The sequence below is a fragment of the Mustela nivalis genome (genome assembly GCF_964662115.1).
Source record: "Mustela nivalis genome assembly, chromosome: 15".
Classification (NCBI taxonomy): domain Eukaryota; kingdom Metazoa; phylum Chordata; class Mammalia; order Carnivora; family Mustelidae; genus Mustela; species Mustela nivalis.
In genome coordinates, this window is record NC_139034.1 from 34814443 (window position 1) to 34840482 (window position 26040).

The 26040-nt window shown below is 37.3% G+C and overlaps 2 long non-coding RNA genes across 2 annotated transcripts in view; one reads left to right on the plus strand and one right to left on the minus strand.

The window, feature by feature from the left end:
• Window positions 1–26040, plus strand: part of LOC309848694 — a 67199-nt gene that overhangs the window by 34907 nt on the left and 6252 nt on the right. The gene's annotated exons all lie outside the window — the stretch shown is intronic.
• LOC309848695 overlaps window positions 3613–26040 on the minus strand; it is an 81620-nt gene continuing 59192 nt past the window's right edge. The window contains exon 3 of the long non-coding RNA XR_014303218.1: window positions 3613–3683. This is a non-coding gene — a long non-coding RNA (uncharacterized lncRNA). The remainder of the gene's footprint in view (window positions 3684–26040) is intronic.

The following is a 26040-nucleotide window of genomic DNA, read 5'->3' on the forward strand; positions in this document are numbered from 1 at the left end:
TTTATGTCTACCAGTATGCCCATATCACACTGTCTTATTTACTCTTACTTTGTGTTGACTTTTGAAATCAAGCTGTTTGAGTCAACTTTGTTTTTCTTTCTTAAAATCGTTTTGACTATTCTATGTTGTTTGCATTTACACATACATCCTAGGATCAGTTTATTGATATTCATTAAAGAAAGCCAGCTGGGATTTTAGTAGAGGCTATTTTGAATTTCTAGATCAGTTTGAGAAAAATTGACATCTTAACCATGCCAGGTTTTGTAATCCATGCACATAATATATTTCTCATTTATTTTGTTCTTCTTTCATTTTGTTCAGTAATAAAATCTTTAATATATAGAACAGTCTTATGTTTAAAACATTATTCCTAAGTACTTTGTTCTTTTTGTTGTTATTGTGAATGGCATTTTTTATTAATTACATTTAAATTGTTTGTTGCTAGTGTACAGGAATACAATGCTATTCGTATATTCATTTAGTATCCTATAAACTTGCTAAACTCCATTAATAATTTAGTCTTTTTCTTAGATTCCTAAACTTTTCTACACAAAAGATCATTTCATCTGTGAATAAAACATTTTATTTCTTCCTTTCTAATCTATGTGCATTTAGTTTCTTTTTCTTGCCTTACTTCACTAGCTAGAGACTCCAATACAGTGAATTTCCCCAATCTAAGGAAGAAAGAACTTAGTCTTTCACCAGTAACTTTCACTCACCAAATGTGAGTTTTTTTAGATACTCTTTATTAAGTTAAGGAATTTTTCATTTATTCCTGGTTTGTTGGGAGTTTTTAACATGAATACCTATTCACTTTTTTTCCCAATTCTTTTTCTGTCTCTATGGAGTTGGGTTTTACCGCTTATCCTCTTAATATTGTGTATTACATTGATTGATTTTTCAACTATAATCTTGCAAATCCCACTTTTTCATTATTTATAATCTTTTCCATACATTGATGAATTTGACTTGCCAATGTTCTGCTAAGGATTTTTGTGTCTGTACTCATGGGGGTTATTTTTCATAGTATTATTAATTTATTTTTCTTGTGATACATGTTTTACTTTTATATCAGGCTAGTACTGGCCTTACTATATCAGTAGAAAACGTATTCCTTCCCCTATTTTCTGAGTTTCTGTAGAATTACGGTTATCTATTTCCTTTAAATGCTTGATAGATTTTATAAGTAAAATCGTTTGAAACTTGGCTTTCCTATGTGGAAAGATTTTTTGTGTATTAATTCAATTTCTTTACTCAGTATACATCTATTCAGAGCTACTATTTCTTCATGAGTCAATTTTAGTAATTTGTGTCCTTCTAGGAATTTATTAATTTGTCAATTCGTTTCATTTAAATTGTTTAGTCTTATAGCATAAAGTTGTATATAATATTCCCTTATAATTATTTTAATCTCTTTATGGCCTATGTTAGTGTGTCTCTTTAATTCTTGATTTTGGAAATTTCCATCTGCTTCTACCTTTCCTTGTTCAGGCTAGGTGGAGGTTTATCATTTTGTTGATGTTTTTAAAGAACCAAATTTTAATGTAATTGAAATTCTCTATTGCTTTGCATTTTCGATTTTACTTATTTCTGTTCATATCTTTATTTCCTTCTCCACCCTTTGAATTTGATGTGCTCTACTTTTCCCAGCTTCTTATGATAGAAACTTAGATTATTGACTTTAGATCTTTCTTCTTTCTTAATATAAGCATTTATATCTATGAGCTCCCCTCTAAGCACTATTTTAGCTGTGTTCCATAAGCTTAGATACTGTTTGTTCTTGTTTTTTAATTAGTTCACAATATTTTCAAATTCCTCCTGTGAGAAATTAGACCCATGGGTTATTTAGAAATATGCTATTAAATTTTCAGTTATTTGAGGATTTTCCAGATTTTTTTTTTTTGTTACTGATTTTTAACTTAGGTCCACTGGAATCAGAATGTACTTTGAATGGCTTCAGTCTTATTAAATTCATTATTGTTTTATGAACTTAGCCTAAAAAGAATGTGTATCCTGGAGTTGGTGACAGTGTGTTTATGTAGGTCAACTAGGTCAATTTGGTTGATATTGTTCAAATCTTCCTTATTTGATTTTCTTTCTCATTCTATCAATTGTGGAGAGAGAGTATTTGAATATCCAACTATAATTATTGTTTTGTCTATTTCTACTATCATCTTGTCAGGTCTTGCTCTATGTATTTTGTGGCTTGGTCATGAGGAGTTTTACATTTATGATTGTTATATCTCCCTGCTTCCCTCTTATCATTACTAAGATTACTAGCATTTCTACTGCCATTACCTTTTCCTAAGAATATTCCTTGTTGTAAAGTCTATTTTGTCTGATATTAGTATAGCCATTCCAGCTTTCTATGGTTGCTGTTTGCCTGGTATCTAAGGGTGTCCCTTTAGCATAAACCTGCCATACTTTGCTTTTTATTTCTTTATTGTTGGGCATTTATGTTACACATTTTTCTATAGATACTTACCCTCCAAATGTTCAATTTTTTTTAGACTAAGGAATTCTTTAGTTACCACCCATCAAACAAGAAATGTTTCAAACATCTTCCGTGATTGTATGGGCATAATTGTTATCCTTGGGAAATTATAAATTAATGAAAGTAAAGTATTTTAAGGGAATTATATGCTTTTTACTTATAACTTAACATAATCCTTTAAATAATCTAGTCACACAGATATTTTATTCTTTTTCAGCCCGAGGATCATAGAGACTAAATAAGGGACCCAAGCATACAAAACAAGCATTCAGTGAAGGAGCGCATCCTGTTAGACTCCACATGATACGTGAAGTTTTTCTTCAACTTCTTCTCTCTCTTCCTTCTGTCCATGCTCTCCTTACTCTCACAATGTTTTTTCCTAACATTTCCCATGTCCTTTTCAGGCACAAGGTAGTTCAGAACAAGTTATTTGTCTTTTTTTTTGTTGTCAGGGCCAGAGATTACGGTAAACTCATTCGAAGTTGCTTATAATTGATGATGGGTTGCTTTATATAAGAATATGAGCAAGAATGGGAATTTTTTTCCCATTCTTATTTTATCCCATTCTCTTACCTTATCTCTAATTGTATTGGTGGTAGATCCGGGAAAGAAATACAAGATGAGGACTGAAGAGATGGGAGTTGTTTTTGCTCTTGTGTTAATGTGTGGGGTGTGTGTGTGTATGTGTGTGTGTGTGTGGTGTGGTGGCAGCCTCCTATGTAGTCACAACCAGATCTCCCCAAAGTGTCCAATCCTGTCTATTCTGGCCAAGGAGGAATATCCTTTTCAGATATGAATTAATATCCATCACATACCATTTCACAACAGTTTCTAAAAAGAGAACCAAAACTGATATTTAAATTATATTTAAAAAATAGCATATAGATTGAAGGTGATAACATTCTTGTGTGAGTAACTGGAAAATAATATAGGGGAGGCAAAGAGGAATTTGGTCTGAATAAGGATTTATATATATATACTAATATAATATTAATATATAATAATATAAGTATACAAAATTGTATATAAATACACACACACACACACACACAGATATACCCTCTCTGATCTATGTCCGAAAAGTGATCACCTACCTCTTCAGCATGAAATACCTCACTCAGCAATGATTTCCTTCAATGAATCCAAATGTTATTGTATCACCAAAGAGTTAAAGAGATATCTGCCTTTCCTGTGCCAATAGAAATAAACACACAAGGAGAAGATTGGTTTTAAACTTAGCAGATTTGAAGTCCTTAGGAATTTCATAAATGTTACAATTTTAGATACACACAGTGTTACTCCATTTTAATACTTTCCCAGAGCCACCATCCTTTTTGATCCTTCAAAGGGATTTAATTTTGATCTTTCAGAAATGTTCTTTTCTCCTGAAAAGAAAAATCTGTCATGGAAACAATAGCAAATGTAAAAAGTTTGGGTGTTTACAATTTTCTCAAACTAGTTAGAATTCTCAAGTTCTGTCCTTACTTCTTGTAGTGGTGGGAGCCCTAGAGCAGAGGATGGGGTGAAGAGAGTGTTTGCACCAAGAAGAACATATAGGAGAGAGGTGGGGTTTTTTGTTTGTTTCTTTGTTTGTTTTAAGATTTTATTTATTTATTTGACAGAGGTCACAAGTAAGCAGAGAGGCAGGCAGAGAGAGAGGGGGAAGCAGGCTCCCTGCTGAACAGAGAGCCTGAAGTGGGGCTCGATCCCAGGACCCGGGATCATGACCTGAGCCGGAGGCAGAGGCTTTAACCCACTGAACCACCCAGGCACCCCAAGGAGAGAGTGTTGCCACTGCTTTTATGCCTAATGGTGAAAGGTAAATTGTAAGATATAGAGAATAAGAGTTAGAGATGGCCCACTAGGGAGGAGATGAGCCCTTTTGTTGGATTCTTACGTGGGATATGATGCATAAATGTGTACATGCTTTCCTTCTTCTTCTTTTTTTTTTTTTTTAATTGAGAAAGCCTTGCAAGTGTTGAAAGTCTTAAAAGCCAAAGTTGAGTAACCATCAGTCATGCCTATCCCTTCCATTCAATATCAAAGAAATCCTATTTACCTGGGGCCCAGAAAAACCCGTTTTATTTTGCCCTCCCCCAACCCCATGTTCTTTTTGCACCTGGCTACTTGGTTGCTTGCCTTCTCTCATGGTTCATCTGGAGAGATGTGTGTGGCCAGGGAAGGACAAGAGGGGAGGTAGGGGGGCATATGCTGTATATCAATCGCCTTCCTCTCCTTCTCACCCTAGGGCCATGTTTCTGGGCATGTAAAATGTATTATCTTTTATTCTGATTTCTCAAATTGGAGTATAGATTCCTCCATCTACATCAAGACATCTAGAAGGCTATTTAAGGAAGTCAGAAGTAAAACTGACTTGGAGGTCTCACTCCCTTTTTTAATTCTCTCTAGAAACATAAAATATTAGGGAGACGATCCTCTAGATCAGCATATTAATTTTGCCATTGAGACAACTGAACACCAGAGGGTCTGAGAGGCTCTGTCAGGTCTCACAGCTGGTCCCTGCCCATCTAAGACTTGGTTTTCCTTCTCTGGCCTCCCAGGACTACCTTTTTCCCACTCAGCTACACCACCTTGATGGATGCCAACAGGAGAAGGTTCTGATGAAAACAACCTTAAATTTTTACAGCGTGTGAAATCTCCTATTTAGCATCACACAATGTTAGGAGTTAGACCTTTTACATAAATGTTATTCCTTATTATTAATTTATTTTTTCTTCATTTTAGACATCAGAAAACTGAGGTGCTGAGTTGCAGCAACTTCCATAGAATCTCAAAAATACACCCTAACCTGCTCTTCACAGGGCAAGTCCTCAGTACAGGCTTTCTGTGGAGAAATGTGGCTCAAGCAAGAAGTGTTCGGGGTCATTCACATAGAGCCCAGGGGAATGGCATCTCTTAGGACAATCTGATATTAAAATAAACCAAGATTTGGATTGCCCAAGGCGTTCATGCTAAGGCTGCCTGTCTGACACTAACCCCACACTTTGATCATTCATTCAAATCAAAAAGCATTTATTAAGCATCAGTTGAAGGGCCCGGGCAGGGGTTTCGCTTTGTGTTTCTGGCATTCACACTTCCTTGCTTCTCTTCTTGACTCTTCACCCGCACCCAAGAAAACTCCCCAGTGCACATGGATCTCACTGCTGATACTATCCTTATCTGCTCCTTCCCAAGTCTTTGAATACAAAGTCCAGGACAGAACTTATTCCACTGAAAATCTATGTACTCACCCTTGCATTCATGGGGGCACCCCAGCCAGTATTCGAAGCTTAGAGAGGTGAAATTTCAGCGTCTGTTTTCTTCCTTGAGAAAACAGAGTGAATGTTTTAGAAGGGTTTTTAGGAAAGCAATTTACAGCCAGTAATTGGAAGTGCAGTGTTTCCACAAGAACAATGTCTCAGATTACAGGTTTATGATTTGTCTAAAAACATATCATTTCTTTTAGGCTTAGAATTTGAAAAGGAGAAAAATTAAATTTTAGGATGATTTTCTTCAAGTTTTTCTTGACATTCTTTACATCAGCAAGGGGAGATGTGGGAAGGCAAGATGGAGTTTCTAGAAAGGAGAAATCCAACGTTGTTTTCCCTTCTTCAATTATGAGACTACATTTTCCTAGCCATGTACACTATTTCCAGATTATGACTCACTCAGACAATTTACTATATTTAAAATTACATTAAATTCTCTTTGCAATGCTTAGGTCAAATATTCATACTATGTATACAGTTGGAAATTCTTCCTCATAGATCCAGTGCATGGTATGGACGTTATTTGTGTCTTTGTTGCCATGGTGACTAGAAAAGGTTAAAGCCAAAGCCTCAGAAAACAGAGTGGCTGAGCAATAAAATATCATAAATATGTGTGCTTCTTAAAATACTCTTCTCACATATGGATTTAAAAATTTTAGAACCACCTCCTTGAAGTGAATTTTCCATTTCTAGCATGCAGGTTATTATCTAAAAAGAATATTCTCAAAGCAATCTGTTTCAATCCACTCTCCTTTCTCTCTAAACTGTAATCTAATAGCTATTTATCTCAAAAGACAGACTATGTAAATCATGGGCAATGTTTTGGATTTTAGATATGGATGAAACATGCCAATGAGAATGGAGATCAACGAAGTTGTTTTCTGGTTGAAATACACTGTCTTTTACAAATCTCCCCTTTAAGCACATCTATATAAGCATAATAAAATATTTTTTCCCACCTTAAGAACTGGGAAGCAAATTGGGCAGTATTTGAAAGTGCTAAGATGTGGAACATGTTTCTGCTGTACAAATTCAAACCCTTCTTTTTTGTCAGCTGATGGCCCTTGATCCCTAACTAACCCTTTTTTATTTCCTCACATTTTAACTCTCCTGTGAGATGAATTTTAAGGGTTTATCCTCAAAATTAAGGCTAAACAGTAGTAGAGAATGTGATTCCTATAAAGCCGAGAGCCATTGCAGCAAAGGGTAAGAGAACATATCTTACATCCATATGTAAGTGCGGAGGGAAGAAGATGGGTAAAAAACCTTCACTAAGTAATTTTATTGTCCCCATTGCCCACTTTATGAGGATCCCAGAAAGAATATTAGTACATTCTTCAGTCCATAATCCTTGGCTTAATGTTTAACCACCAACTAGCATCTAAATTCTTCACAATCCTTTATTTATTTCAAGATATTCCTATGTTGGAAGTATAATAAAAATAAAATTATAGCAATATATTTTGGCATTTTTTCCTGCCTCTGCGTAACATATCACGTTTCAATGTCTAAGAATCAAAGATATCTTGAACTCAGTAATCTGACCCTTCTTCTGCCATCTGGTGGAGAAATGGGGAAGTAGTTTCATAATGAACCAAGAGTGACTTCACTGAAACCAGAAACTCATCAATCAACAAATGTTTATGGGGTTATTATTATTATTCATCATTTTTATTCAATAGGACATACTGAGGCACTTGGTACCATTAAGGACCAAACTATTAGAATATACAGGTCCCCAAAAGAACTGTGAAATACTACAAAATTAATAGCTCTCCTACGGATTAGTCATTTTCTAGCGACAGATTCAACACACGGTGCAAGGCAGAGACTCTTTAAGAATATGAGGTTACCACCTAGCTCATTTTAGTAAGTTCGCTTTATGATGATATTCTGACCCTAAAATGCATATGCTTTTCTGAGTATTTTCTGAAGAGAAGGAAAGAGGATAGGAGGGTGAGGGAAAGAAACTGTGAGGGCCCCTGGGTGGCTCAGTGGGTTAAGCCTCTGCCTTCAGCTCAGGTCATGTTCTCAGGGTCCTGGGATTGACCCCTGTGTTTGGCTCTCTGCTCAGCGGGGAGCCTGCTTCTCTGCCTACTTGTGATCTTTTGTCTGTCAAATAAATAAATAAAATCTTAAAAAACAAAAAAGGAAAAAAGAAACTGTCTTATGCCTTACAAAGTCAAAATTATAGTTTGGGAAATATTTTTCAGTTAACCACATAAGAGTGCCTAAAACATCTCGATAAGAGAAAAAATAACATCTCTGTAATATGTCTGCATTTTTATCCATTCCTAATTTACAGCCTATAGAGAGTAGGGATGTGATAGAAGAGATGTGATAGTAATCATGCCACTGCCACAGAATTGAGGAAAAGTGACAGTCTCCTCAAGTTAGCTTGAACAAAACAAAGCCACAAGCCTATGGAATTAGCCCATATATAGCCAAATCTGAATTCCCTTCTTCTTGCCAAAGCCCACAGAGAAGAGGCAGATGTCAATCATGGAAGAGATACTGTGGTTGTTATTAAATGTCCTGTGCATTTCAAGGAAATGTGACACTTTTCCGCCAGTGGATTCTGGTGGAAAGCACTTGATACAGAAGGATCAGACCAGGCTGTTTTAGGTCAAAAGGGGCTCTTGGCTTGGCCTATTGCCATATGCTCTTTGGTTTTCAAAGGACATTCAGACCTAAGAAAAGCCCTTCATAGTGTTCCAGAATCATTACTATGGCACAGACAAAAAATAGTGCTTATCTAACCAACATGCTCAACTCAAATAGGGCCCTAGGCTGGAATGCAGAGTACAGTAAGCTCCCACCCCTACTTCCTGCCTTCTCCACTCAAATCCTCTTGCCCAAATCTAGGATGAACCATCTGCCTGAAGTAATTCTCACATTAAAGAAAGGACAAAATCGCGAACATCCTTGTTTCCAGTCATCAGTGGGTACCTTTGAAATAGGTACTGCACGTATGATGTTTTTCTAAACAAAATGAAAATCCCTTTAGTCTAACAATAGGCTTTTAAAATACGCCCTCCACAATTTTTGTAGCTGTTTCTCTACTCCACTTCCCCCCATGAATTCTGATCTGCGGCAGCAAACTGAAAGGTCAATGGAGTTTCATGACTGACTCCTATAAATTCTTACCCCCCCCCCCCAATGTCCACAAGAGGGCTCACAGGACATTCTGCCCACAGAGGGAGGACGGGACACTTGCAGAAGAGGAACTGGCAATCACCAGAAACCAGTATGTTTCCTTAATATCAAGCTATGTCAGTCTAAACTTATTTTCCATCGAAACTGTTTCTACAATGTAAATGCAGTGTATCTTCACGACAGCAAAACACCCTGAAACTTTCTTTATGACAAAAAAAGGAGGACTATGAGCTGAATTCAAATATATTTGGGCTGGTAGACATTGAGAAAGATACCAAAAGAATGGTGTTTCTGGAAGAAAGCTACAATAGGCATCCTTTCTTAATTTTAATTAATATTTGAAAAATAGAGAAGGTATATCACTTAGTTTGTCCAGGAAACATTTAACCGAGTATGCTCTGGACAACAGGCCATGTGCTAGGATTTGGAGGTAGCAGTGTGGATGATGCAGAAAGTCTCTGGGGGCCTGGAGTCAGGCTCATTAATTATGCTGACAATAGAAAGCCTGGAGAGTAAAGTCTGGACAAGAGAATCACAAGCAAAAACCATGCAGGCATTCATTGGGCTAAGTTTTAGGAGGGATATATAGAAAGTTCTCAACTAAGATCCAAAAAAATATAATAATCTAGCAATGCCATTACAGAGTGGAAAGATAAAGCTTAGGAACTATTTCGTTCAAAAGACTCAGTGGGGGGAGCCTAGGTGGCTTGGTTGGTTAAGCGTCTGCTTCCTTTCAGGTTATGATCCCAAGGTCCTGGGATCAAGCCCTCCACTGGGCTCCCTGCTCAGCAGGCAGTCTGCTTCTCCTTCTGCCCCTCCCTCTGCTTGTGCCGTCTCTCTCTCTCTCTCTCTCTCTCTCTCTCCCTCACACACACACACACACACACACACTCACACACTCTCAAATAAATAAATAAAATCTTTTTTAAAAGATTCAATGGTTTTAGATAACTGATATAGGATAACAGTATGATGCAATTCCCTCAAGGTCTGTGCTGTGTTGGGGTGCATCATATTCATATATGGATCCAGATAAAATTGGCAACTATCCCCTTCCATTCTGCAATCGGTCTACGAATATCAGAGTATTGTACTTTGCACTGGACACTGCATATTAGCTGGGCCATAGACAAATAAGAGACCCACTGATGAACTAGAAATGTATATCAGTGCCTATGTTTAAGTCACTGATTTTGGTGCTAGGGATAAATGATGGGCAGGACACGCAAGGTCCCTACCGACACGGAGATGCCTGTTTAGTGAAGATAGAAGATGAATAATAGTTGATAGAATAAATTTATATACTGGTAACTGTTACTCTAAAAACCACCTAAACTCTGTCCCATGAAGCACAACGGAAGGGAACTAGAGACAGGATGTCTAGAGGGGAAAAATGAAAGAGACAGGCAGAGTATATACTAAAGTATGAGAAGGCTTTTCTACAAGAGATACTGTATTCTGTAAGGACCTGGCAAATAGAACCATGATGTCCAGTGAGAAACATGAAGACAGAATCAACTCAACATAAAATTAAACATTCTATAAATCAGGCCACTCCAAAGAAGACTGTCTTCGTCAAAAGAAGAAACGTTATTTACCAACCCTCTTCCCAAAGCAGAAGCTTCACAACTCCCCGCAGGAGTTGAAGGTGCATGACTAATGGGTCCAACCTTTGTGTCCCAGCACTTTGTGGGTACCCCTGTTAGCACTTCTCACTCAGCCCCCTTCTCCAATATGTGAATTAATGAATTAATTAATTCACTGAAGTTAATTTCACTTCAGCTTCTCCAGTCCCTCCAGCTTCTATTCAGCTTCTCATTGTTTTTATCTGTTTCCTTAAGAAATATTCAGTTAGGGGAGGTGAACCATGAGAGACTATGAAAAACAATCTCTGAAAAACAATCTAAGAGTTTTGAAGGGGAGGGGGTGAGAGGTTGGGGAAACCAGGTAGTGGGTATTAGAGAGGGCACGAATTGCATGGAGCACTGGGTGTGGTGCAAAAACAATGAATACTGTTACACTGAAAAGAAATAAAAAATTTAAAAATAAATAAAAAATTAATTTAAAAAATTTAAAAAAAGAAATATTCAGTACAAGTGACAAGAAAAACGAACTCAAACTTATTTAAGCACAACAGAATTTATTGGCGTTTATAACTGGAAAGTCCACTGGTATACTGCCTTTAGACACGTCTGGATTTCTGTCCTAGATTCTAGGGTCTCAAATAATGTCAATAAATTTGTTTCCCCAACTATTAGTGCATTTTCCTCTATTAACCTAATGATAAGAAAGCCCTCTCCATGTAAGGAAAGATAGCCTCTGGAAGCCAAAAGCTACATCCTTTCATCTTGAGGAAAAAAGATAGAAAGAAAAATAATCCTATGTCCAGGAGTCCATAAGTAAAATTTCACAGGAGAAATCTGATTGGTGCTGCTTGGATTATGTGATTAGCCCTGGGCCAATCACAGTGAATAGTGATATGGTATTATAATAGGCTGAGTTTGGGTCATATATCCACTTCTTCTGTGAGTGTGGGCCATGGACTAAGGACAGGGCATTTCTCTTCCAAAAGGCAGATGCCCCCCCACCCCACAAATGTTAACGAAATAAAATAGAATGCAATAGTCTCACTATTGCGATAATTTCCTAAATGCCCCATGTTTCCCTCAGTTCATGCTTTTTTTTTTTTTTTTTTTTTCCGGAAGAATAATCTTCCAAAATGGGCAATTATAATTCTCTGTCTTCTCTCCCTAAAAATTTAAGTGGCTCCTCTTTGCCTGTAAGATAAAGTCAATCTCTTTGACATTTCTCTGACATGGAACACATGCCATTTCTCCCTGACTGTTCTTATGGCCAAAGATCTAACAATTCTGAGTTGCTTGTAATTCCCCAAACACCCAGGATCATCCCACACCTTCAACTCTTTTCTCACATTTTCCTTTCTACCTTGCTGGCTTAATCTCTCTAATTTCCTTTCAAAATTAACCCAAACATCACCTCATCTCCCAGCCTATCCTGCTCTCCCTCGGATAGATTTATCCATCTGGGCCATTGTGGACACCTCTCTCTCTAGCTTACATATTTGCTTACATACCATGTCCTTGTCTAATAGCCTGCGGGTTCCTAGGGGACAGGGATTGAACTTCACTCATCGTTGTGTTTCTGGTGGTTGCCTGGCAGATAATAGGCATCTAATAAACAGTTTTAAGAAAGAATGGTGGGGGAAAGGGAAATAGAAGAAGGGAAGGAAAGGACAGATTCCCTAGGGCCTTTCTTTTCCTTCCAGATAATAAATAAATGTTGAGGATTATATTCTGGGTAAAAGGGCCTGGCTTTGTAGTCTAAATCAAAGTAATGAGTAAGAGAATTTCAGGTTCAGTCATGATGGAAGGTAGATGGAGGGAACATGGGAAGAAGGAACAAAAAGGTCTTCATGATGTCTTTTTTTGGTGTGTACCAGGTGGACCAGCCACTCGCCCACCCATGAGAAGGGTAAGCCTGGCCACAGGCTCGTGAAGCGTCATCTTCCGTAATGCACGCTGGCTACCCTGTTTCTGGCTCACCTCCAACTGGGCAATCATGTGGAGAAATGAAAGTGAATGGAGAATTTAAAAGGTGACCTAATTCTCTGCTGAAAGCATTTCCAATCATAGGTCTGAATGTATTTTAATTATACCTGGACACAGGAGCCCTCACCCAGACATAACTGCAGTCCCGAGTGGACTGTCACTGTGGTTGTAAAGATTTGTCTAAGCTTGTGGTTATCTCAAGAGCCTGACATCACACTGATCATTAAGCAACAGTGTGGAGGTGCAGCTGGGCGTTTCCATGGCAACCTGCACTGGGTTCGCCGGCAGAGCTTGGTAACAAGAGCATTTTATTATGGGTCATTAAGGGCAAAAGGCTTCATTTACATTATTTCCTGTAAAATCCTATTATTTCAGGTGTTACATTCCATCTCCATCAATGCAGCTCTTCCAGAAGAAATCATAAAAGTGTGTTATTAGGTAGAGAAACAATAACAAGCTTCAGGTAAACTGTAAACCACAGTGTTCGGTAGATGAGAAAAGCATTTCACAATAGGGATGTGGGCTAAAGAGGCATCCAGCATTCTCTGAAGGCAAAGAATTCTTATTCTGAAAAGAGAATCATCTTTCTTGTTATTTTTCTCTTCCCCAGGGCTGAGTCATTCTTTAAGAATGGTTGATAAGGATTCTTATATTAAGGATACTAAATAAGTATAGACAAATCTGGCTCTATTGTTTTATCCTCTAAATATTATTTTATTATGGTAACAATACTTAACGTGAGACCAAACTTCTTAGCAAATGTTTAAATGTACGGTACGGTATTGTACAGGTACAGAACTGTATAGCTCTCTAGCGTTTACTCCTTTTGCTTCAGTGAAAAATTATGCCTGCTGATTAGCAACACCCCACTTCCCCCTCGCCTGCCCCTGGCAACCACCATTCCACTCTTTGATTCTGTGAATTTGACTATTTTAGATACTTCGCATTAGTGCAGTCATGCAGTATTTGTCTTCCTGTGACTTGGACTGTTTCTTATCCTCACCAGGCACCGAGTCTCTGGTGTCTTATATTCCAGAATGCCTTTCTTTTCCAGCCCTACCAGATCCAGGAAATGGTAGCTTCTGTCAGTGCTTAAGTACTTCATACTCTACAAGGCAAGGAGCCTCTCCCTTGTTTATCTGTGCTTGGGAGTAGGGAAATGAGGCCTTTAAGCTGAGCCAGCATCTGTGTAATAGCTCAGGCCCCTGGCCAGCGTTGCAGGCTGACCTGGAGCTGACGGATAGTGATTGCCTTGGAGCTGTGCTAACACTGAGTCAGCTTGAGGACAGGTCCTCAAAGGTCATTCATTCACTTGAGAGCTCCACCTGCTGTCTATAAAGGATATCAGTTTTACAAAGGCAATACGGCAAATGCCACCAAATATGCGCTAGCTTCCAAATCCCTATGATCTAACAATAGTTAATTTAGCTTCTTCTGAAGGGTCAAAACTTCTCTCATGATCGAAAAGACTCTGGGGGTCTTGTGTCCCAAGACACAAGAGATGTAGAGATAAACAACAAAGGGACTAATCCTTACATTTCCCGAGTTAATTTAGTACGGTCAGGAATAGGTGAAATATTTCCCTGTTCAGAAAACCACTTGCCTAAATGAAACAATGGGCATGTCATTGCATGTTATTACTTCCAAGGATGGCTGTAGTCAGCTTCAGATGACCCAAAGTGGAGCACTGGCCAGTGACTGAATGGTTATCAATGCTTCAGTTATAGAAAATAGTTGAGTCATACTTAAAAAACAAAATACAAAACTTTTCCTTCTCTCAGTGTCCACTAGAACTGTTAGAGTTATAAAAATTTTTGTGTCAAATTCCAATTTTTAAATATAGAATTAAGGTATGCCTATTCTGAACAGTATGATCTCTTCTTATGGTTAAATGACACAAGGCAGGAGACGGGTGAATGAAGACGATCTGATGAGCGTTCTGGGATGTATTTCCTGGTGTAACAGAGGAACCAGGGAGGTAAGTTCTGTGAAGACTTCCTGCTGAGCTGTGTGAGCCAAAACACAGGACTTCCCATATACTTTCAAGCCTAGACGATACTCTTTGAGGGTTATGATGGAGAGATTACAAGTCGCTTTTTTTTTTTTTTTTTTTGATGTTTGTTTTGTGTCCTGGAAAAGGGGATCAGTCTAGATTAGATTTTCAAAATGAGGCTTTATTGCAGATAAACAATAGTGGATATGTAAACAATGGTGTATGTGGAACAGAGGTGAAATTCAGGTTTAACTTGTGCTTTTATACCAGTGATTACTTGCTATTAAAATGGTTGTGGCTATGTGAGATGTCAAACATCCCTTTAAAAGGATTCTAATTCAGGAAGCGCCTTATGTGGGGAGGCGAATCTCTCAGCTCCCCAAATCAATAAGTATATAATTAATTAGAGTTAAAAGGAAGCAAAGCTCTGAGGACAGGGGTTTCACAGGCAACTCCCAACAGTTGGATGAAAAGATTGGATTTAACCACAAATTATTGTCCCCAATCCCCTCCTTCACGTCCAGGATATGTACAGTTAACTCTTATAAAGGATTTACAGGTGAAGAACTGCTTTTCTTGGGTAAAGATAAGTGAATAAGAATGGTATTTATACATAAAATTAACCTTTTGTAACCCACATTTCAAATATCCTTTTTCTGGAATACATGGGTTAATTTTTGTATGGACTACTAAAATAAAATTTATATGTTTAAATATTATAAACAGAACATACACAGAGCAGAGTTGAGGAATACAAATATTTCAGACACAATAATGACAAAGATAAAAAGAGAGAAAAAATTTTAAATAAAACTCAGTTCAATAAAATGGAAAGGTTTTAAAAATTTAACGGTGTTTCCTTCTAAATACATTATCCCATTGTGTACTCTTGGCTTCTAAATTGTAAAAAAGTTATAGTGATTTGCTTTACCAAAAATAACAATGGATTAATATCATAACAGCTTGAGCAAAGTGAGCTAATTTAATTAACTTGTCTATTATGTCCTAAACTGTTAAATATTAAAATAATCCTGCTCTGAATTAAAGGGCTGACCTGCCTGTGAACATGTTATTAGAGAAGATTCATCTCTTTCACTTGGTTCTCTTATTATTTTGAAGAAAACCATTATGACCACTTTTCCAGATCTGTCTGTCCTCAGCTCCTGAAGAAATAATCAGCTCATCCAGATTTGAAAGGCTGTCATACTTGTCAGTTAGCATTGGACCTATGAAAAACCAAAAAGTGCTATTGAAAATGAAAGGCTTAATTATTTCAATTTTCTGGCAGAGACAGATACTTGAATGACCGTCTGTTCCCTTTTTTCAATGTTATAGCCATTTATGAGTGTAATTTTAAAAAATTAATTGAAGTGTGGTTGACATATAATATTATATTCATTGCAGATGTACAACACAGTGAGTCCACAATTACATACATTACAAAATGCTCCCTATTGTAAGTGTAGTTACCTCTGCCACTATGAAAAGTTATTAAGATATTATTGACTATATTCCCTATGCTGTACTTTTCATCCCCCTGATTTATTTATTTCATAACTTAATCCCCTTCCAATCTTGCATTAAAAGAAATGGTCAAAACAGTACACTTATAAGACATCTTTATAGGTTAATTGGGAACAATTATCTTCAATGTTGATTAACAAAGAGATCTATAATTAAGATTCTGAGAACTATCTATGCAGAGGAACAATTTTGTAATGTTTTTATAGAGCCTGAGTCTCAGGAGTTTTAAGGACCTCACAAACATCATCTATTGATTTTCTGCAGCATCTTAATAAGGTAGTAGAAAGCTGCCATCCTGGCCCTGTAGCACAGATGGGGATACTAAACCATAGCAGTAGGTGTTAGATTTATACTGATAATGCGTGGAGCCACAATCCTTTTTATTTCGTTTTAAAGACCTCAGACACACAGCACTGAATTGCTTATGCTCTTTAGTCCAACACTCATTATTAGCACCCACCTGAAGGAAGTCCTTGACTTGTCCTATTACTTTTCCTTCATCTCCTTCTCCAATTCATCCCCCTTCCCAGAAAAGTATATTAAAGTATGTGCTTTAGAATAAGTAAAGAATATGCAATGGGAAAAAGATAGTCTCTTCAACAAATGGTGTTGGGGAAACTGGAAAGCTACATTCAAAAGAATGAACTGGACCACTTTCCTATACTGTATACAAAAATAAATTTGAAGTGGATTAAGGACCTAAATGTGAGACCTGAAACCATAAAGATACTAGAAGAGAGCATAGGCAGTAATTTCTCTGACAGTGGCCTTAGCAACATTTTTTCTGGGTATGTCTCCAGAGGCAAGGGAAATAAAAACAAAAACAAAAACTGTTGGGACTACAGCAAAATAAAATGCTTCCACACAACAAAGGAAGCCATCAACAAAACTAAAAGTCTACTAAATGGGAGAAGATCGTTTCAAATGACATCTCTGGTAAGGGGTTAATATCCAAAATATATAAAGAATGTACACAATTCAACACCCCTTCAAAATAATCCAATCTAAAAATGGTCAATGGGGAGAACATAAGAACAGACATTTCTCCAAAGAAGACATACAGATGGCTAACACATGAAAAAAACGCTCAGCATCACTGATCACCAGGGAAATGCACATCAAAACCGCAATGAGATATCACCTCACACCTGTCAAAATGGCTAAAATCGAAAACACAAGAAACAGCAAATGTTGGCAAGGATGTGGAGGAAAAGAAACGCTTGTGCTCTGTTGGTGGGAATGCAAACTGTTATAGCTGAAGTGGAAAACAGTATGGAGGTTCCTAAAAAGTTTAAAAATAGAACTATCCTATGATCCAGTAATTGCACTACAGGGTATTTGCCCAAAGAATACAAAACACTGATTCGACAGGACACATGCACCCTTACGTTTATAGCAGCATCATTTACAATAGTCACCTTATGGAATCAGCCCAAGGGTCCATTGATAGATGAATGGATAAAGAAGATATGACATATATATATTGTGATACATATATTACTCAGCCATAAAAAAGGATGAAATCCTGCCATTTGCAACAACATGGATAGAGTTAGAGAGTATAATGCTAAGTGAAATAAGTCAGTCAAAGAAAGACAGATATCATATGATTTCACTCATCTATGGAATTCAAGAAACAAAACAAATGAACAAAGGGAAAAAAAGTAGACAGGCAAACCAAGAAACAGACTCTTAACTATAGAGAACAAACTGGTGATTACCAAGGGGGACATGGGTGAGGGGGATGGAGGAAATAGGTGGTGGGGAATAAAGAGGACCCTTGTCATGATGAGCACTTAATAATGTATGAAATTGAATCACTATATTGTACATCTGAAACTAATATACCGGAATTAAAATTTAAAAATATATATATATGTGCTGTCCTTCCAAGTAAGCAATCTATAAGCTATGCATTTATGACTCAGCAATTTTGTCCTTGGAAATATACCTTAGAAAAAAGCTTATACACATTCATAAGGAACTACCTACCTATTTGTTTCACAGAGTTGCTTGGGAGTAGCAGAGAAATGGAAGCTACCTGTATCCATCACTTAGTGAATAGATACATAAAATATGGTTTATGGACATGACAGAATACTATGGAACAGTCAGAGATGATGAATTTAATTCTCATATAGTAACATGAGAAATGTAGGAAACAGAATGGGAGTTAGAGCACAATGTCATTTATGTAAAATTTTAAAACCATGTGTATAAAACAATGCTAAATATTTCTCAGATGCCATCTGCGAAGAGTGATAATTTGACTTCTTCTTTGCTGATTTGGATGCCTTTAATTTCCTTTTGTTGTCTGATTGCTGAGGCTAGGACTTCTAGTACTATGTTGAATAGCAGTGGTGATAATGGACATCCCTGCCGTGTTCCTGACCTTAGCGGAAAAGCTTTCAGTTTTTCTCCATTGAGAATGATATTTGCGGTGGGTTTTTCATAGATGGCTTTGATGATATTGAGGTATGTACCCTCTATCCCTACACTTTGAAGAGTTTTGATCAGGAAGGGATGCTGTGCTTTGTCAAATGCTTTTTCAGCATCTATTGAGAGTATCATATGGTTCTTGTTCTTTCTTTTATTGATGTGTTGTATCACATTGACTGATTTGCGGATGTTGAACCAACCTTGCAGCCCTGGAATAAATCCCACTTGGTCGTGGTGAATCATCTTTTTAATGTACTGTTGAATCCTATTGGCTAGTATTTTGTTGAGTATTTTCGCATCTGTGTTCATCAAGGATATCGGTCTATAGCTCTCTTTTTTGGTGGCATCCTTGTCTGGTTTTGGGATCAAGGTGATGCTGGCCTCATAAAATGAGTTTGGAAGTTTTGCTTCCATTTCTATTTTTTGGAACAGTTTCAGGAGAATAGGAATTAGTTCTTCTTTAAATGTTTGGTAGAATTCCCCCGGGAAGCCGTCTGGCCCTGGGCTTTTGTTTGTTTGGAGATTTTTAATGACTGTTTCAATCTCCTTACTGGTTATGGGTCTGTTCAGGCTTTCTATTTCTTCCTGGTTCAGTTGTGGTAGTTTATATGTTTCTAGGAATGCATCCATTTCTTCCAAATTGTCAAATTTATTGCCGTAGAGTTGTTCATAGTATGTTCTTATAATAGTTTGTATTTCTTTGGTGTTAGTTATGATCTCTCCTCTTTCATTCATGATTTTATTTATTTGGGTCCTTTCTCTTTTCTTTTTGATAAGTCGGGCCAGGGGTTTATCAATTTTATTAATGTTTATCTCTTATGTTTAAGGGAAAAATTGATGTAGTTTATCAAGAACAAAGGGAAGAAAGGAAAGGAAAACATGTAAGGACAAGAGGGAAAAAAAGAAATTAATCCAAGGGTCTATAGATATAATTTATTAACTTTGCATCAACACAATACTAAATTCATTACATTTGTTATTTCAAGTAAGTAGATACTATCATTCCCCTAATAAAAGTTAAGCCAAGTGAGGCTCAAAAAAGCTAAATATCTCATCTAAGAGTTCACTGCAAGAAAATGGCAGATCCAGTTTACCAAAGCAGGAGATCTGGCCCAAGAGTAACCAAGTCAATTATAAAACCATTCATCTCTGAGAGTGTTTTTGGTGGAGGCAAGGTTGTTCATTTTCCTACAGCCTACAGTTTTCTCTGTTCTACACTCTGCATTTCTACACTCTGCTCTCAACTGTTAGTTGTTTTGTTTCCCAGACTCCTGGAAGTGAGTATAAAAAGTAGTAGACAGAAGTATAATAGACATTGATAGATAACTTTTCCTTCAACCAATAAATATACTTGCATCTGATTTATATTTTAATGTTTCATTAATTCGGTTAGCATGGGTTGATGCCTAAGAAACCAGTAAGCCTAGATACACTGTTCAAATTTAGTTTCTGGACATGGAAAGGCAAAAGAGTGATTCCGCAGGGTGACTCATCTGCTAACCTGACATACCTGAAAATCTGACTTGACCATACAGATCATATCCTTTTAAACTTTACAGATTGTTTTCAGTAGATTCTTAAGGTTCCGAGAGTATGTGTTGTGTTTCTTAGTAATAGAAGCTATTCCCTGTTTTATCCTTAAAATATTAAAGGAAAGCATTAATTAAGCAGAATGATCAATTATATTATCTTCTTTGAAGTTTTATGTGATGCTTCCAGGTTGTTAGAAAGTAAATTTAACAATAATGAAATCTCTTAGGTGTTAAAAAGAAAGTGCAAAATGCCAGACCACACATCTATTGTTGAGTTGGCTCTTTATATTCCTTATAAGTGCTTAATGGAAAGTGTTGTTTGAGAGCTCTAGCAGAGAGGGCACACAAGCTGCTTCTGATCAATGAAACAACGAGAAAGATGAGAAGGGCAAAATGGATGACATCGCCAAATAATATAATGCTTGAGATTTTTACTTTCCTATTAAATATGCTCAGTATGCAACCAGAGAAAGAAGTAGAAAATTTAATTAGAAAGCCACAATAAAAAGTACTATTTATTGATAATCTTATATGAATCTTCAAAAGCTAGGAAAAAAAAAAGAGATGTGGATGGAACTAGAGGGTATTAGGCTAAGTGAATTAAGTCAGTCAGAGAAAGACAAATACCATATGGTTTCACTCATATGTGGAATTTAAGAAACAAAACAGATGAACATAGGAGAAAGGAAGGGAAAATAAAATTAGATGAAAACAGAAAGGGAGGCAAACCATAAGAGACGCTGAACTCTAGGAAACAAACAGAGGGTTGCTGGAGGGGAAGTGGGTGTGGGGATGAGGTAACTGGGTGATGGGCATTAAGGGGGGCACAGGATGTGATGAACAGTGGTTGTTATATACAACTGATGAATCACCAAGTTCTACCCTTAAATTAATAATACAGTATATGTTAACTAAATTGAATTTAAATAAAAGATTTAAAAAAAAATAGAATGCCTACCTACCACCTTAAAAAGGCTAGGAGAATAAAAAATGGGGGGGGGGGGTGAGGGAGTACATAAAATGTTATAGATGAATTTTGAGTTTCATAGTTCCAGAAGTAGGAGAGAATTGAAAAATAATGATAGAGGGCATAATTATACTATCTCTTGAAAAGGTACTAGTACCTATTTTTTTTTTAATTTCTTTTCAGCATAACAGTATTCATTGTTTTTGCACCACACCCAGTGCTCCATGCAATCCGTGCCCTCTATAATACCCACCACCTGGTTCCCCCAACCTCCCACCCGCCCCCCTTCAAACTCTCAGATTGTTTTTCAGAGTCCATAGTCTCTCATGGTTCACCTCCCCTTCCAATTTACCCCAACTCCCTTCTCCTCTCTAACTCCCCATGGCCTCCATGCTATTTGTTATGCTCCACAAATAAGTGAAACCATAAGATAATTGACTCTCTCTGCTTGACTTATTTCACTCAGCATAATCTCTCCCAGTCCCGTCTATGTTGCTACAAAAGTTGGGTATTCATCCTTTCTGATGGAGGCATAATACTCGATAGTGTATATGAACCACACTTTCCTTATCCATTCGTCCGTTGAAGGGCATCTTGGTTCTTTCCACAGTTTGGCGACCGGGGCCATTGCTGCTATAAACATTGGGGTACAGATGGCCCTTATTTTCACTACATCTGTATCTTTGGGGGTAAATACCCAGTAGTGCAATTGCAGGGTCATAGGGAGGCTCTATTTTTAATTTCTTGAGTACCTATTTAAAAAATTCTATATTTTCACCAAGAACAATCTAACTAAAGAATTCCACATAGACTTCATTTCTTTATATAAAGCAATGATTCTTTATGTTTTGGGGGTTATGAACGTCTCACAATTTTGGCAAAGGTTCTGGACCATCTTTTTTCAAAATGCACATTTGTGCTCATTTTGCATAAAATTCCAAAGGCTCATAAACCTAAAACCCGAGGACTGAGACTACAAAGATCAAATTGATAGGATACATAGCAACTCAGCCTAAATTTTCCTTACTAATTCTCTTTATAAAGTTTTCTAAGAAACATCTTGATATTTACCATCTTTCTGGGTGCTCATATAATATATAGAATGAAAACTAATCATCCTACTTCAGGCAGGGTCCAATTTTGACATAATCAGATTTTGTTTATTTTATTGGAGCAGCCATTGAGTTGTGCAAATTGCAGACATCGTAATGACACTTACAGGAACTAGTGCTGAAGGAGACAAAAGCTATCTGGTTACCAAGGAGAAAGCTAGTGAAGCCTTGCGCTGTGGAAGGAGGCGGTATTTTCAGGGGCTCTATCAAACTAACAGAAGAGAACTGAGAGTTCGTCAAAGCTTACAGCTTTTTGAAAAAGTAAATCTAGACAAGTGCTCCAATAATATAGTTGACACTCAATTAAAATAGTCTTGTCTAACCCCACATCTGGTACATCATTAAGGTTTAATGCAATCATGTCTTGAGAGCAAATAGAAATGTTATTTCCCAGGTGTACTGAATCCAATTAAGAACATTTATAAAGCAATGAAATCCATTCCTTGTGTCTTGGGATGATCTAATGAGAAACATTTATCTGTTAGGAAAAGCTTTAGACCCCAAAGCTGTACCTACTACCCACCTGAATGATCATCTCTGGTCCCCAGGGTGTCACCAAACTGAGGGTGCAAATGAGACCTAAGATAATATTCGATTCTGTTCAGTTAGTTCAGACATGACTAATGAAGGCTGTGATTTTGTATATTCAGAGTTTTTTTAGTTGCGACTGTGTGGGTGATATTTAAAGCAGTGTGGCAAACTTAAGGTAAAAGATAATGAGAAGCAGCAGATACTGTGAAGCCTGAATATGAAATCGAAAAGACTGGGTCTAGTCCCTGGCTCTGTCATTTTGTAACTATGTCAACTTGCAAAATTTCTATGGGCTTCAATTTCTTCACAGGTAAAGTGAAATATAATGTTTATCTATTAGGGATTTTCTGAGTTTTCACATCTGTCATCACAGTGAGGTATGTTTTTCTCTATATTCCAAATACACATTAAATTTATTTTTATATTCATTATAGTGATCAGTGCATAAAATTTTTAAAACTCAAATATTACTACAGTTTCAAAAGAATAACAAAAAGCGGCAGTTTCTTTTCAGATTCCTGCTCCTCAGGGACAGCCACTACTAAATCTCTGAACTCTGTTTATTTGGTCTTTGAAGTCACTTTTGTAATATGCTTATATCTATTTCTGGATGTTTTCCAACATTTAGTTACTATATAATGAATTCCCAAATTAGAATATGAGAATTTACTTCTCCTAAGCCACTCTCCACACACACACTTTCCCCTTATTTATCCCCCCAAAATAGTCATATCACAATTTGTGATTAAATAAGTATTTAATTCTTGTTATGACAATAAAAATGTTCAGAGCTGAGCCATGTAATTTAGTATGATCCTATTCTTAAGCAACTCTTCCCTCTCTCATGTGGTATTTTTATGCTTTGTATTTATTCCATTTTATATTTACTTTTCATTAATTCCTTATCCAAATCTCCACCTGAACTGTAAATAGCTGCTCAGTGTGATCAGATGCATCAGGTGATACCAGTTTCAGTTTTCCCGTCCCACAACCTGCCTACAGCCTTTTGTCTTCTGGTCCCAATCTTCACTGTTTATAGGATCCTTGAAAACTTACCCTTACCAACAGACTCATAAACCCCTGTGCTTCCCTCTTGTGACTGAACCGTGTTTCTTGAATCAATTTCTTTCCTTCCTCCCTTCCTCTCTCCCTCCCTTCCTTCCTCCCTTTTTATTTTCCTTCCTTCCTTCCTTCCTTCCTTTCTTCCTTCCTTCCTTCCTTCCTTCCTTCTTAATAACATAGAGCACATTACCCTGTTGCTTCCTAAGAAACTGCGTGTAGAAAGTAAATGTTTGAGATGGACTATATCTGAAAATGCTTAATTAAATATTTGTTTGGGTAAAGAAGTCTAGGTCAGAAATTAGTTTTTTGGGGCACCTGGGTGGCTCAGAGGGTTAAGCCTTTGCCTTTGGCTCAGGTCATGATTTCAGGGTGCTGGGATCGAGCCCCACATCGGGCTCTCTGCTCAGGAGGGAGCCTGCTTCCGCCTCTCTCCACCTGCCTCTCTGCCTACTTATGATCTCTGTCAAATAAATAAATAAAATATTTTTAAAAACAATTAGTTTCTGACAGAAAAGAAGGCATTGTGGTAATGTCTTCCAGCTTTCAATGTTAACCTTTAACAATTGAGGCCATTCTAATTCCCAGGCTATCATGTGACCTATTTTTCCTCTTGGAAATTTAAATATGTTTTATTGTTTCCAAATGTAATGACGTTTCAAGATGTTGTGAGCTGTGCTGTCTCTTTCATTTCACCATGCTGCTGCGGACTTGAAGTCTTGTCCAAATTTTCATGTTCTTCACTTCAGGGAAGTTTCCTTGGATTATCTCTGTAATAATTGCCTCTGCTCTGTTTTCCATTTCCTTTTCTAAGAAGGTTTCAAGCAGTTATCCTGCTTCCCATCTGATCCCGCACCTACTCCATTAGACAAACTTGGTATCTCCACATCCGAATTCCTGTAAAGAAAGGTACAACCGTGTTGACTTCACAGGGACTCCTCACACGGGCAGTTGGCCACCGTCAGCCCCAACCTGAGCGCTCAGTCAGGTATAAGGATGCAGCTACTGCTAATCACTTATATAACCAAGCAGAACAAAGATTCTTACTCTAGCCTCTTTTTTGTTCCTTCTCTCCAGTCTCCTTACCCTTCTCCCTCTTTTTTCCTCCTTTGTTATCTTTCTCCTCCTTCATAGGGATCACCATGTGATTCCTCCCTTCTTTCACACTCTTCCTTTTTTTCTTAAACTTTACTATCTACCTGTATCCTAACCCTACTGGCCATCTGTCCTCATTTCAGTTCTAAACCTCTCACCCGTCCTCTCTATAGGCTCACCTGTCGTATTAACTACAGCTGTAGACCTAGCATTCTGGAGCTAGAATGGTTCCATTTACTCATGAGGAACTGGGCCCGAAGAGGTTGGGCTGACTTGGTAGTGGCAGCAGGACTCCAATGCAGATTTGCTAACTTTGGATTCATTGCACTTCCCATTACATAACAGTTCAGGGTACCCCAACACCAGGAACACAAACCTCTGGGCAATGTGCTTATGCATTTTGTAGTACCAATCCCACTGAAAAGATAGATCTTTACATTGTGCTTGAGTTAACTGTTTACAAAGTAGCCTCTGTATATTCCAAAAGTAAAATAAAACAAAAAAGGAAAGGGTTCCTAGTAAATGCTAATATTTATTGAAACTTTACTAGGTGGCATTCATTTTGTATATGTTTATCTTATTTCAGCTATATACTAACCTTATGTAATACTCTCCCAAGCGCAAGTTTCTCACAAGTGTCAATAGGATGAAAGGCAGAGAAACTAATTTCTTTACTCATAGGAACATAAGAGGAACCTATTCACAAGTCTGTCTATTTCTCAAGTTCATGCTGCTAACTCTTCTATGGTGCTTCCTGACAAACATTATTTAAGGCATTATTGTAGTCTGCGAGACAAGCTCAATAGACCAAGAGCATGCACAATTTTAAAACAGGCTTCAAAGTGTTCATGCTCCCTGGTTGTTTAGCAATACCTGTTTCTCCCATTTCTTTGCAAATCTGTAAATTCAGAGAGGGACAGATTATCCCTAAGCCCCTGTACATCCTCATTATGAGCCCTCCCATTCTTATGGAAAAAGGTAAATATAGCAAAAGTAAAGTGTTCCAGATTGTTTCCAGTCTGGTTCACTTCTTTTCAGATTAAAGAAAAAAAAAAAAACCATTTGGTGAAGTGATATTTTTAAAGCTATTATAACAATTATATCCAGCAAGCTTCTTAACGTTTATTTAAATTGAAGTGATTTGCATCAATCCAAGCGCCCAGTCTGCTCTCCAGGTTTTTGTGATTGCTGTTTTGAGCTATAAATCTAACTTGGCTAATGGAGGATAATAAGCAAAATGTCCTTGCCTTTTTTCCAATATAACTCAGCTGTATAGCACAAAACCTTGATTCTGCCTTCA